At 35.1% G+C, this 15,763-nt stretch overlaps 1 long non-coding RNA gene across 1 annotated transcript in view; it reads right to left on the bottom strand.

The window, feature by feature from the left end:
* The window catches only part of LOC138910585 (uncharacterized), a 28,239-nt gene extending 13,834 nt beyond the window's left edge, over positions 1 to 14,405 (bottom strand). Inside the window, exon 1 of the long non-coding RNA XR_011415724.1 lies at positions 14,002 to 14,405. This is a non-coding gene — a long non-coding RNA (uncharacterized lncRNA). The remainder of the gene's footprint in view (positions 1 to 14,001) is intronic.
* Positions 14,406 to 15,763: the final 1,358 nt, after the last annotated feature.

Below are 15,763 nucleotides of genomic sequence, written 5' to 3'. Positions count from 1 at the left end.
AAAAAGGAAAAAAGAGAAGTGAATCCAAAATGCATAAGCCAATGAAAGACATGAACTGCTCAAGACATGGCTGAATACACGAGCACCGCATGTCCGGTCTTCATCCGAAGAAGCTGTAGAAGAATGAATCAGCACCTGCAGTTAGCAAGCCGCAAGGTTCAAATCAAAAGTCTGCATGAAGAACCATTCAAGCCTCAAGATCAAGCCTCAGAAGACTTATAGATAGGAATCCTGTAACTCATAGCTGACAGGCTTAGTTAGACTTTTTTCATTTTTTGATGTAATAACAGGACCGCGGACCGGAACCTCGACGGAACGGTATCTCACTCGACTCTGTCATCCTCTCCACACACTCCATTACTTCATTCACCCCTGAACTATACGTGACCTGATTCCTTTAAAGCCAAGGATATATAGGCAACTCAGATACCAGGGCTCGGTCATAATCTTTTGTCCGTCTTTGTTTCGCTTTGAATAAGCGTCGGGTCATAAATCAATTACGTTGCTTATTGTTCTTTGCTCCGAAAACTCTTCGTATTTCCAAGCAAAGAGGGGCAGCTGTAAGCACGTAATTTTTGATCCGGCACGTTTTTGAGCTATTTTAGTGTTTAAAATATTTATTTAACTTAACTTTAATTTTTATAGAGTTTCAATCAATTTTTACTTCAAATTACAATTTAAAAAAACTCAAAAATATTTTTAGTTTTAGTTTAAGGTCAGTTAGTATATTTATGTTTATAGTATTTTAATTTTACCATGACTTTAGCCTATTTTCTCTATTTTTACTTTATTATAACATTTAAAAATATAAAAATATAGTTTTACTTTTAATATTTAATTTTATTTTAGTAGTTTATTAGGAGTGATTTTTATAAATACATTACATTATTTTAGTCTTCTTAGCCCAAAATTAAAACTCAACAAGACATGGACCCAACCCAATTTCCTAAATCCAAGCCCAATCCCTTAACCCTAAGCCCCTTCTCCCTACCTAAAGATAAATACACACCTCACCCAAAATAAAAACAAGAAAAAAAAGCGGCCGCTCTTCTCCTCTCTAAAATTTACTCTTTGCCTATTAGTTATCTCCTAAAGAAAAGGCTTTAAATTCAACACCTCTACTGTTTCTATTTGGTATTTACCATAGCAGAAATTTGGTTATCCTTTATTATCTTAGTGGAGTCTGCTTTTGTCCGAGGAAAAGTAGTAGAGTCGAGGTCGAAGTTCGATAGCGCATCTAAGACCCGCCTCAGCTCGCTGCCCTACAAAAGCTCTTTGAGTTTCGGTTTTCTCTGGGTCGAGTAGAGTTCGAGTTCGTTCGCGAGATTCGAGTGTTTTCCGGCGTGGTCTTTGGTTAACGGGTCTGGTATTATCGGCTCGATCTTCTTTGTAAACCAGCTGAGAAGTGTGTTTTTTTGATATTTCGAAAGTTATAAAAAGGTCCGTTTTCGGCATTTCCTTAGTTCTGCTTGTTTTCTTTTGCTTATTATAGTTTGGTGTTTATTTTTGATTAGCTTATGCCTATTTCGTGTCAGCATTGTTTTAGTTGTTGCTTTGTTTGGTCTTGTTCATTTTCATAATATTCTGTTGGTTTATACCTTTGAGTTGTGAGGGTTAAAATCGTTGGTGAAATCTATTAAGCAGTTTGGTGGATGTTTAAGTCGTTCTTGCGTGATAACATACATTTATCTTGTTAATTTGACTAGTTTGTTCATTTTTTTCTTAATATTAATTGTCTTGTTCTCTGAATTATGATAATAGATTTGATATAATGGAATTTGGATTTAGTATGTTGGGTCATTAATCTGTTGGGGCTATAGAGTATTGGTACATGTTGGCCTATTTATTCCGTTAACTAATTTACTTCATTCTTCCACAAATAATTTCATAATTCTTGACCTTACAATAATCTAAAATTAGCTTTAGGAAATTAATTAATGAACATCGTAGTTTTCTTTAAGCATGATTAATAATGAATCATCGTGATCATGGGTATGGTTTCCGTGGTATGGTCACAATACGTAAATTCCAATTCGGGTGTACATTTCATGTGACCCGACCATAACTTCAAACAATAATAAAAATAAGCATGTCGTAAATCGCGGGTGCATTTCATGTGGCGCGGTTTGCGATGTGTGCCAAAGTGACAAGTGTACGACATCGTGACTTGTTCCAGAAATAATTTCATAAATAATTAAAAGCGGTTAAAAAGTAAAAATGCACAATAGGCTTTAAATATGTGATAAATCAGATAATTAGGCCAAGTATTAATTGTTAAGCGATCGTGCTAAAACCACGGAATTCGGGAGTGCTTCACACCTTCTCCCGGGTTAACAGAATTCCTTACCCGGTCTTCTGTGTTCGCGGACCATAAAATAGAGTCAATTTCCTCGATTTGGGATTTAAAATACATCGGTGACTTGGGACACCATAAATTATTCCAAGTGGCGACTCTGATTTAATAAATAATTCCATTTCGAATATTGTCACTTTAATTGGAAAAACTCCCTTATCCCCTACCCGCCTTCGGGAAAAAGGAGGTGTGACACTTTACACGGAATATTATCACGACAACATAACAAAATCAATTAATTTAACAACAAATAACCCAAGGGTCCACACAATATATATAAAACCTCAAAACAACAACAGAGATAGAAAAATAACTAAGCATAAGACAACACCTTCTTTAATCCAAATTTTTGGTAAATATACGAATACCTCTTCTTAAGCTTATTCAATTAATTATTTGCAGAGGGAAAATCCATAATGAAATTAAATTTCAAGGAATATCAAATCATCAAACTCACGGAATCCACATAAATATACAAGTAATTATCATATCAAATTGTCATATAGAAATAAATTCAACAAACGGGAATTGAGGCATGCCAAATAGATGATTTAATAAATGCCAACAATTATCCAATTTACTACTCAATATTTCTAAGACTTTAACAAAATATATTTTGCATATATAAGCCCAAGTACGTACTCCTCGCGTACACGGCTTTTCACATTTTACAAATGGCACATAAGACTCGATGCCTATGGGGTAATTCCCCCACTCAAGGTTAGGCAAGATACTTACCTTTTTGAAGTTATGCCAATATTCCAAAATCACCTTCTTGCTTGAATTGACCTCCGGACAGCTCAAATCCATCCATATTAATTGTACCACTTCATTAACATTCACCGAAAATAATTCTGGATAATAAAACGTCGACTTAAAATTTATTCTAAAAAGTCAACAAAAGTCAACGCGGTGCTCGCCTCTCGGAAACCGACATAATTTTTATGAAATCCGAACACCCATTCTGATACGAGTTCAACCATACCAATTTTATCCAATTCCGATAACAACTCGACCTCCAAATCTTAAATTTTTATTTCTTGGAAGATTTTGCAAAAATTTGATTTCTTCCATTAAAATCCAAATTAAACGATGAATATAAATCATAGATTCATGAAATATAAACACTTTAGGATATAGAACACTTACCCCAACCAAGCTTGTGAAAAATCCCTCCAGAATCGCCTAAATTCGAGCAACAAAAATCCAAAACGAAAATAGCGAAATGACCATTTTTGGTCCTTAACATTCTGCCCAGTTTCCGCTTCTGCGGACATATTTTCGCATCTGCGGCCTTGCTTTTGCGAGCCAAAATGCGCACCTGCGCTGCCTCAGCTTCTGCGAGCAAAGTGGCCGCACCTGCGCCTGCGCTTCTGTGCAAATGTTGCCGCTTCTGCGGCCTTCTCCATCAACCTTGCCCAGCTCCCCTTAACTCGCTTCTGCGACAAGCACCTCGCTTCTGTGACCACGACATCGCAGAAGTGATTGCATCAGCTGTCCAGATTTTCCAGCATCTCCAAATGTCCAAAAATCAATCCGTTAACCATCAGAAATCCACCCGAGGCCCTCGAGACTTTAACTAAATATACCAACATGTTCCAAAATACAATACGGACTTAGTCGAGGCTTCAAACCACGTCAAACGACTCCGAAATTATGAATCACGCATCGAATCGAATTATGAGTTTTCAAATCTTTTAACTTCTATATTTTGTACCGAAACGTATCAAATTAATCCAGAATGACTTCAAATTTTGTACACAAGTCATAAATGATGTGTCACGACCCAAATTCTCAACCTGTCGTGATGACGCCTATCTCGATACTAGACAAGCCGACATTTTCAATAAAACACAATTTCTTTTAAGTTTGGAAATATAATATTTAAATACAATCCACAAACCTCTCAAATACCGATACAAAAACTCCCAAAACCTGGTGTCACAGAGTATATGAGCATCTAATTATGAATTCATGTCTGGAAAATACGGTCCATAACAGTCTGAGACCCGGGACCTCAACCAAACATACCATCAAGTCCTAAAACATCATACGAACTTAGTCGAACCTTCAAATCACCTCAAACAACACTAAAACCACGAATCATACCCCAATTCAAGCCAAATGAACATTGAAATTTTAAGTTTTCACAAACGACGCCGGAACCTTTCAAATCACGTCCGATTAACCTCAAATTTTGCACACAAGTCATAAATGACATAACGAAGGTATTCCAATTTTCAAAATCAGATTCCGACTCCGATATCAAAAATTCAACCCTCCGGTCAAACTTTCCAAAAATTTGACTTTCGCCATTTTAAGCCTAATTCCACTACAGACCTCCAAATAATTTTCTGGACACGCTCCTAAGTCCAAAATCACCATACGGAGCTATTGGAATTATCAGAATTCGAATACGAGATCGTTTGCACATAAGCCCACATCCGGTCAACTTTTCTAACTTAAATTTTTAATTATGAGACTAAGTGTCTCGTTTTATTCCGAATTCCTTCCGGACCCGAACCAACTAACCCGTTAAGTCATAAAACAATTGTAAAGTATAAATTGAGCAGTAAATGGGGGAACGGGGTTATAATACTCAAAACGACCGGCCGGGGCGTTACATTCTCCCCTCTTAAACAAACGTTTATCCTCGAACGGGTTTAGAATCATACCTGGAGTCTCAAATTGGTGTGGATATTTGTTCCGCATCTCCTGCTCAATCTCCCAAGTAGTTTCTCCGACTGGTTGGCCTATCCACTGTACCTTCACTGATGCTATGTTCTTTGACCTCAGCTTTCGAACCTGCCGGTCTAAAATAGCCATCGGCTCTACATCATAAGTCAAATTATTGTCCAGCTGTACTGTACTGAAATCCAGAATATGAGATAAATCCCCGACTTAATTTCGGAGCATGGATACATGGAACACTGGATGAACACCTGATAGACTAGGTAGCAAGGCAAGTTGATAAGCCACCTCTCCAATTTTCTTAAGTATCTCAAAAGGCCCAATATACCGAGGGCTCAACTTTTCCTTCTTCCCGAACCTCAACACACCCTTCATGGGTGAAATCTTGAGCAGAAACTTCTCCCCAACCATGTAAATAACATCACGAACCTTCCTGTCGGCATAACTCTTCTGTCTAGACCGTGCCGTGCGTAGCTTTTCCTGAATCACTTTGACCTTCTCTAAAGCATCCTAAACCAAGTCAGTACCCAATAGCCTAACCTTACCCGGCTCAAACCAACACACAAGGGACCGGCATCATCTCCCATACAAAGCCTCATACGGAGCCATCTGAATACTCGATTGGTAGTTGTTATTGAAAGCAAACTCCGCGAGTGACAAAAATTGATCCCAAGAACCCTCAAAATCAATGACACAAGCGCGTAGCATATCTTCTAATATCTGAATAGTTTGCTCGGACTGTGAAATTGTAATTTGAATATATAATTCAACCATAGAAATGACTCCAGTGGGTACCAATAATACCAGCATATGTCTAAACAGGATTTTTAATACGAGTGTCAGTTCAATTTTCCCTATCACGTAGAGAATGTATGGATATCAACAGATAATTCAACTACATAATTTCATGGAATTTGACCAAGTCACAATTCCTACGGTGCACGCCCGTCACCTAGCATGTGCGTCACCTCAAAACCAATCACATAACACATAATCCGAGGTTTCATACCCTCAGGACCAAATTTAAAACTGTTACTTACCTCAAGCCGTGTAATTCTTTATTCTGCAATGTCTTTTCCTCGTGAATTGGCCTCCAAACGCCTCGAATCTAGCCACAAATAATTTGATTCAATCAATAAAATTTATTGGAATTAATTCCATTAAAAATTCTAATTTTCCAACAAAATCAGAATTAACTCAAAAATCGCATATGGGGCCCATGTATCGGAATCCAACGAAACTCACAAAATCTGATAACTCATTCAATTACGAGTCCAACCATACTAGTTCCACTCAAATCCGACTTCGAATCGACATTCAAATCCCAAAAATTTATTTTATGAAATTTCTACAATTTTTCCCAAATTTCCATCTCAAAATACAAATTGGATGATGAAAACAATGATATATTCATGTATGTTAACTAAATCTGAGTTAGAATCACTTACCTAGATGAATTTCTTAAAACATCCACGAAAAATCATCACAAACCGAGCTCTCTAGGTCCCAAAAAATGAAATAATACCCTAGACCTCGGTTATATAGTACATTCTCTGAACTCACCATGTGCGGTCCGCACAATTCCAAGTGCGGCCGCACATCCCAGCTCCTACGGTTGCACAAAAATTGTGCGGCTGCACTCTCTTGGTGACTGTACTGCCAGACTTTAGTATATTGGCCATAACTCTCTATACATATGTCCAAATGATGGCTTCTTCGCCTTTATGGAAATTAGACACGAAGGGATACAACTTTCGTATTTAAATCATCTCAAAATTCCTCTTAGATCAAAAGATATAAGCTTCCGAAGTCGGACCAGCGAATTTGAGAGTTCCTGAGTGCGGCCGCACACAAAATTGTGCAGCCCGCACACTCCTCTGCGGCCGCACAATTTTCCTGAGGTCCGCACTTCCCTTTTGCCTCAGCACTCCCAAAATGTACGGTCCACACTTCCAAAGACCCCAGAACAACATTAGAGTGTCAAAAAGCCCGAACCCGTTCAAAACTCACCCCGAAACTCACCCGAGGCTCCCGGGACCTTAACCAAACATACCAACCAATCCTAAAATACCATACAAACTTAGTTGAGCCCTCAAATCACATCAAACAACTCTAAAATCACGAATCATCCTCCGATTCAAACTTAAAGAACTTGAAACTTCCAAATTCGACAACCGATGCCGAAACCAACCAAACCACATCCGATTGACCCCAAATTTTGCACACAAGTCAAAATCAACATTAAGGACCTACTCCAACTTTCAGAATCGGAATCTGACCCTGATATCAAAAATTTCACTACCGATCCAAAACTCCAAAAATTCGACTTTCGCCATTTCAAGTCTAAATGAGTTACAGACCTCCAAAACGCAATCCGGACACACTCCTTAGTCCAAAATCACCATACAGAGCTATTGGAATCATCAAAATTCTATTCCAGAGTGGTTTACACATAAGTCAATATCCGGTCAACTATTTCAACTCAAGCTTCCAACATGAAATTCATTCTTCCAAGCTAACTCCAAAATACCTTAAAACCAAAACCGACCATTCACACAAGTCATAATACCTCGTAGGAAGTTATTCAAGACTTCAAATAGTTGAAAGGAGTGTAAATGCTCAAAACGACCGGTCGGATCATTACAAAAGCTATTCATTTTTATTTATTTTTTCAAAATGCCATTTTCCAAGTTTTTGACATAAAGTGCTGCAATAAATTTCCTCAACATCAATATGCATATCCATGGCTCATGATATCATGGTTCAAGGTGTGTGGTTCATTTTTTCTCATTTTGGATTTATGAGTTGTTAAATTCAGATGCTACCTCGTTTTCTAACAAATCGTTTCCATAACCTCTTGTTGAGAAGGTAGTTAAGCTTATTTTAAGCATTTCACTAGGAAGATGAATGGTTAAAATTACTAATTAGTAGTTATGTTACTATTTGGCTATATATAATAGATTACAATAGTTCTTAAATAGAGCACTTCAAGATCACCACCGGTAAGTTCTTTCAAACAGGTGAGATGAAAAGAGTACTGGTCACAAAATCAACCCATTTTTTGTAACATGGGGTCCAAGTTTAAAACGTATATAAAATAAAATTTGGAGATTGGAAATGATGTAAATTCAAAAAAGTTTAATCTAATTATTTAAGAAAAATACATTAACTTTCACTTCTTCTTTTTTCAAAAGCAAAATAAAGGAGGAAAAGTTGAATTATGTTAGGTGTGTTAGATTAAGACTAGTTATTTGACTCATCTTGACCTAAGCAATCTTTAATTGGGTTGAATCATGACTCACTCATTGATTTGACTCATCTAAATTTGACCAACCCACTTATTTGTCACCTCTAGACCAAAAAACAAATTGTGTTAAACTTGAGATAACGCCATAACGGTATAGAGATTATCCAGTTCTGGAAAGTAATAGGTGTGATAATTAATTGCATAACATAACAGCAAAAGATCATTACATGTCCTTACACCCAGAGGCAGAAGTAAGATGGATTCTTTACCTTTAAACTGAATTTATTTCTTTCAACTCAAATTTTATTTACATATTAAAAATTTCAAATGTATACATATAATGAGAGACGAGTTCAAGATCTAGAGTCACTATTCAGTACGAGAAAAAATTATTTTAAATTGTTTTTTTTGTATATTCATCGAGCTGAAAGCAATGAATTCAGTTAAACTTACAAAGTCTTGCTAGATCTGCCGATGCATATAGCAAGATCATATTCATTTAACACATTAACTACATACTGACTCTAGATCGTGAATTCGCCTTTACTTACATCCAAAAAAAGGCGACAATGAGGTGAATAAGGAGAGTGTTTGAAGCAAGCTTAGAGTAAGATGAAGCACTTGAATATTGTTTCTTAGGATCACCACCAGCTTTCCGCCCTGTGAATCCCCGATAACCACCTCCTCCTCCTCGTCCTCCTCCTCCTACGCCACCTTTAATCGCCTCCACTGACGGTATAAACACGGTTGACATTAGTATAATAAGAACAAGAAAAACCTTAACTAGTACCATGATAATATTGTTGGTTCTTGGAAAAAAGCCTTTCTTGTTCTTCATCGCTATAAGATTTTGAAAGTAATTAAGACAGCAAAGAAGCAAATTGCTAGTGAATATAATTCCAGGCCAGCACAGATATGGCGCTTCAGAAGAATAAAAGATGTAAAATTAAAGGTGAGATCAAGAAAAGGAGGAAACAAATCAGACAGCAATATATGCGCTGCTATTATATAAAATAGTGTTTAAGTTGCTAGTTTAGTATAGTTTTTTTTTTGGTTATTATATGTATTTGAGTTTTCTTTTCCTTAATTAAACGAAAAGGTTATCACTATTTTTCTTTTTTTCTTAGAAGAAACACTACAAATCTATCATATCGGATTTTACTATCGATTGTTATGGTAATATGGACGTGATTTTTCCACCTTTAACCAAAGCTCTCATATACGAGCCTTAGAAATGCAAAAGCCTCTGGTAGGAAGCATTTTTCCCTTAATTGGATCCTACCCAGCGCGAATTTGAATTAATCCGGCAAGTAGACTCGGAATACCATATGGTTATACCAACAAAAATAGCATTTGGTTTTTGATTTATTAGATTAAAATGTTTGCAAATTTCTATAAATAAAGGCCATTTCATCTCTTTTGCTATCGGACAAAAATCCAGGATTAAAGAGTTTCAAATGAAAAAATAGAAAGTTAAATATTGGGGAAACAGTTCTATATGAATCTCTTTTTATGTGAATGTCATAAAGTTATTTACTGGGATTTCTTTGGGTTAATCTTTAATCTTGTCTCCTTAATTTCTTATTTCTTATTGTTTCTAATTTAATAGATTGTTCATATCCTTTCACTATTGTAGGTTCAATTAACCAATCACACCAATGTTTGTATCTTGACTTCACTCTATTTCTCTTAATTATTTTTGTCATCGTCAATAAGCTAGAGTGCATCAAGAAACTTAGGCAAATTTCTCGGACTTGATTGTAACACGTTATTTAATGGGTTTACGCAATACGAATTTAAAATTAATTAAACTAGTAAATATCAAATATGGTTACAATTTTTTTTTTCAAAAGAAAAACCACATGATCAGCAACCACATTTTGTACGACTTTTTTATACAGGCAGGGGCGGATCTTTAGTGTTAATTATGGGACACGAGAACTCATGGTCCCTCTGCCAAACTAGATATTTTATGTAAGTATTTTTTAGAATTGATCTAATATTATGTATTGACACTCATGGTAAGTATTTTTTAGAATGGATCTAATATTATGTATTGACACTCATGCTCTATATATATTGAATAGTGCATTTGGTTCAGTACTTAATTATTTACTCAAAGAAATAGGGATAAATTCCCATTAAACACTATTTTTCCTCCTTTATTTAGTAAATATTTACTAAAATGAAGTACCTGTTCATCAAAAATTATTAAATTTAAAATAACGATACGATACAATAGAAAAATTATCAATAATAGGAAATTATCAATAATGACTCTTTATTCTGATGCAAAAAAAAAAAAAAAACTAAAGGGCTGCTATTTTGGATTTAGTCACTCTAAAGGGTTGCTATTTAGGAATTAGTCAGTCCATCTTGAATTTCAGTTATTTAATTTATTTTTTCATGACAATAATGTCCTAAATTATCCTGAAGTTAAGATTTTTAATATAAATTTAAAGACAAAATAAGTACTAGCTAATCTCTAAATAACATCCCTGAGAATTGCTATCTGTGAACTTGCCCCTTGGCTGTCCATCCAATTGCTTAAACTAAAAATAGCCGGTGGATGTATAGTATATGCATAATTTATGTATTATATGTGTATAATTATATATATTCAATGTATAATCTATGTATATGGCTAGAAAAAATAAACAATAAATATGGCCGACTATTTGCGTAAAGATCTCATTTTCTTTCTCTTGAGAATAATGAAATATTGGGATTTTTCTCTCAACAACCCACATGAACCCTAAGCGTGTTTCATCGATTATCCTATAATCAGAACTTTATCATCGTCAGATACTGTTGTTTATGGATTTCTGTATCGACGATGTTTAAGAAGTTAGTAAATATTTAGTAGTGTAATTAACAACCTTTTTTTTACGGAGTAATTAAGCGAGTTTGTGAAAGAAAGTTTGAACAAGTTGCGGTTCGGTCATTGTGTTATAGTGTAAAAAATGAACAAGAATGGAATTGACAGGACTTGATCATAAGTGCTGCGTGCTATGAAAATCTGCCTTGCGTGCTTCAAAATTCTGGAGAAAAAAATCCGACCCAGCGTGGTTTAACAATTTGGCGAGAGGCTATTTCTTATAATCTTAATGGGGTCAAAATATAAATAAATGTTTTAAAAAAAATCATCTAGTATCATTATGCAAGTAACTATATAAGAATATAAATCCACCATAAAATTTCTGTTAAAATCACACGGTTGAGAAAATTCGAAAAATGGATACTTATACAAAACTGTATGTTGATCAACCACATAACTTTTTTTTTTTCGTTTGGTTACAAATCTCTATTTGAATTGCTTAATTTATTTTCCATCTGATCATTTCTTCCTCATGACTAATTCTAAGTCGAGTGATGAAAAACAACAATCACTACCTTTGTGTCTTTGCCAGTACACTTCTTCTAAACTTGAGTTTTTTTTTATAATAGTATTATCTTTATTTTGATAATAGAAAAATCCGAAGGTTAGTGGTGCTTGATTGGAAGCTCGAATGATAATAGACTTGTCGCTCTATCATTCTCAACTTAAATATCAGATTTTCATATGCACTTAAAAACTAGACTTTTATATATGATAGAATTTGAACTCGTGATGTATCTTGACCAGAGGCGGACCTATGTGTTGTAGTGCGGGGTTACCGGACCCTGTAAGTTTCGGTAGAAATCTTGTATATGTATATGTGTATACCTTGAAAATGATTAATTTAAATCACTTGACACCCTGAACACGAAAAGCCTTAAGGGGACTCTGATTGAGCAGAATGATGTGCCCCGTCGCATAAAAATCCTAAATCCGTCTCTGATCTTAACCCATACATCACGTGCTGACTGCTGCAATTGGTCTGTGGATTTTTGTTGCTCTCCGTGAGGCTTTTGGCCTAATAGATTTTGTGTTACCTCAATTCGAGTTAAAAGAAAAGTCTGATTCCTAATCCAAATCTAATTTTTTTAGTTAAGTTTGAAAGAAATGCAATTGCGGAAATCATATTGCTTTTTATAATGGAAACATCTTTTTTATCTTATGTGAAATTGATGAAAATATGAAACACCTGGAAATTGTAATGTTGGAAGACCAAAGCCTTGGGGCAAAACTTGAGTTTTATTTCCTTACTACTAAGAGTTGGATACATCTTTAACTTGTGGTGCCCAATTTTTCTTCAACCAATTTAAACAAAGTTATAATTGTGGCTCCAATAAGGTTAAGAAAATTATTATCAAGGGTTGTGATAGGATGAATAAGATCTCTTTACCTTTAACTTGAGGTTAGGGGTTCGAGCCTCAAAAACTAGTCTTGCATTGTCTTTATTGACCTCTTGCAAAAAGTACGAATGAAATCGTTTCAAAATGAAGAATTAACCCAAATAGCCGTCCATCAACTGCTTAAAACTAACCGGTGGAAGTATAATATATGCATAATTTATTCGTCTTTATATGTGTAATTGTGTATAGTCAATGTATAATCTATGTATATGGTTAAAAAAGGTAACAATGAATATGACCGATTAATATTTGTGTAAAAATCCCTTTCAAAATTAATAGGCTCACAATGTTAATATAGAGAGGTTTTTTTTTCCTTATGTATTCCAAGGAAGAGTTTATGTTCTGGATTATAGAGAGAGTTTTAGGTATTTGAAGTAAGATGACATGATTGTAGTAATTGCGTAGTTAATGTCTGATAGTGAAGATTTGGATTTTCTTGATTTCACCTATTTCCCTTCATTAAGATGACCTACAACATAGAACTCTGTATACCAAGTCAATATAGTAACTTGAAAAGTATAATATAATAACATATTATAATGGGTTAAGTTAACAGCTTGTTTGGATGGTTGTTGTTATGTATGGTTTCATAATGTATCGTATTGTATTGTATCGCTTTAATGTATATAATATTTGAATAGATTATACTGTTTACCGCCGTTTCATGATGTCATGCACTAATAATATGAAAAATAAACTTGCAATATTACAAAGAAAAAGTAAGCTACAAGCTAAAATTATTATATAAAAAGATATTCGGATAAAATAGGATTATTTAATAATATAAAAAGGCAAGATAAGAGGAAAAAAATAAGGTAATGACGTGATAATTGATCGTTACATAACGTGACACTTTTAGTGATTTAATCATAAGATATAATATAATTTAAGTAACAATCAAACAAATTTTATATTTAAAGTAGCAATACAATACAATAGGTAACAATCATCCAAACAAGCTGTAAATTATCTTTTTTTACATTAGCAATGTATAAAACTTAAACAAAGGTAATGCTTAAGAAAAAACAAAGTTGTTATGAAAACATATGCTAGTATATATACATCATGAACTTTAATTTATATATTCATTAATAATGTACAGAAAAAGTTATAAAATCAAATCACTTAAGATATACTTACTGCAATTAACTGTCTTTATAACCCGTACAATAGTTTAAATTACACCGATAATATAATATTTTCACACAATCTACATATATACTAATACAAACAATAACCACGGGACAGTAGCATTAATTTCGTCTATTTACTTTACAAAAGAATAACTATAATAAGAAAAAGTAATGTCTAATTGTAACCCTACTCCAAAATATATATTACACGCAAATTTTTAACTAATTTTCTAAAAGTTAAAAAAATGAAAAGTAAGCGAAAAAAGACATAGCAATGCAAGAAGAGTACCGTAACGAACTAGATCCACTGCGTTTCGCCGGGTGACCATGTGATAACGGCCGCCACCCCTCGCTTCCGCCGCCACTGCCACGACGGCCTCCTCTAGACCTGCCACCACCACCCCTTGCTCTGCCACCACCACGGCTACCACCACCGCCACCGCCACGGATACCACCGCCACCTCTTGCTCCGCCGCCGCTTGAAGAAGCAACTGCTGATGTTAAGAGGAGACAAATAATAGAAAGGACTAGAAATATTTTTACGAGGTTCTTCATTAGGCAAATACGGAGTAATGAGTTTGTAAGCTAATTGAAAAAGAAATAAGAATTTGCCCAAGTCTTGTGGTTTTATGTATATTTATTTGTAGACAGGTGCTAAAAGAAAAAACAAATTACTCCAAAGGACGGAATAGGGGTCTCGCCTTTTACGTATAAAAGAAATGCAAGTAATTAACAAGAAATGCAGGCTCTTGTTTATATGCGCGGTTCGGACCATAAGGGTCTACTGCATGCAATTTTATCTGCATTTCTTCGAGAGGCTGTTTTCACGGCTCGAACCCGTGACCTCCGGATTACATAAGAACAATTTTACCCGTTGCGTCAAGACTCCTTCAGATTCAAGTAACTAGTACTCCATAAAACTCTGCAATTTGATTTGGCTTCTCTTTATTTTTTGTTGAAAATTAATTTAAAATTATTATAGAAAACTAAAATTATTTAGGTTTCAGTATTTGCGAATTTATCTAATTCATATATGTTTAATTAAAATTTGTAGTCAAATTAATATAAATAGTGATTTTCCTATTTTTACTTAAAATAAAATTTGTTCTATACAGTCATCCATGTATTTAGCTTGTTCAAAAAAGAAGGTTCTCACTGTAGCCCCACTGTAACCAAGAAATGTTGACCACAACGGAGCATCTTTAACAAGTGTTTCACTTCCCTCACTTTTGCTACCTCAAAAGTTGTCTGCCCACCACGTTTTTTTGCTCGGTTGATTCTGAACGTGAAGGGGGCGGCACCTCCAGTATGGCTGCCTTGTCTAACCATCTGCACACAAAACAATTATATGTTATAAGACAGATGATTCACATACGTTTGAGTCTGTAGATATCGGATATCATATGGTTATACAAAAATTAAGGACGTACTATTGTATCTGTACCAACTAGTCAATGGGGAGTTATGTTTAGGTACGTATACATTATAATGTACCTGAGGAATGCAATGCGAGGAAGAATTTCTGTATCGGTAGTGTCATTCTTGAACAGCTGATGATGAGAGACTGGGTAATTCAGATGCCTCTTTGATATTGTCGCTTTAACAATCTTAAAGACATAACGAAGAGAGCTCCTTGATGGTTTCTTGCGTTCATAAAATTGGAAGCCCAACAAGAATAAAGCAACTCCCCCACCATTGCAAATGTAGATGTCTTGTAATCCACTCCCACTCTTGATTTGAGAGGAATGCAGCCAAAAATATACCTATAATCCAGTTGCATCTCCAGCTAAACTTCGTCGTATTTCTATCCTTATTTTTTCGTGGTCCTCTTCACGAAATGGTTCACTTAATGATTTCCGTAATAGTATACGTGCAGCCCAGTAAACTATCCAGCTAACTTTTGGATTTGCTCCTGAAAGGTGTTCGAGCTTAGATTACTTCATGTTCTTCCGAAGTTGGTCAACAAGGAATGCTTTCAAAGAAGTATCTCGGCCAGTCTTATTGAAAGCTAATAGCACCAGTGCCAAAACAATATTTTAATATTTAGGCGTCGGGCCTCAT

The sequence above is a fragment of the Nicotiana tomentosiformis genome, chromosome 4, assembly GCF_000390325.3.
Source record: "Nicotiana tomentosiformis chromosome 4, ASM39032v3, whole genome shotgun sequence".
Classification (NCBI taxonomy): Eukaryota; Viridiplantae; Streptophyta; class Magnoliopsida; order Solanales; family Solanaceae; genus Nicotiana; species Nicotiana tomentosiformis.
Note: the sequence above shows the minus strand (reverse complement) of the source record. Positions and strands in the feature narration are given on the sequence as shown.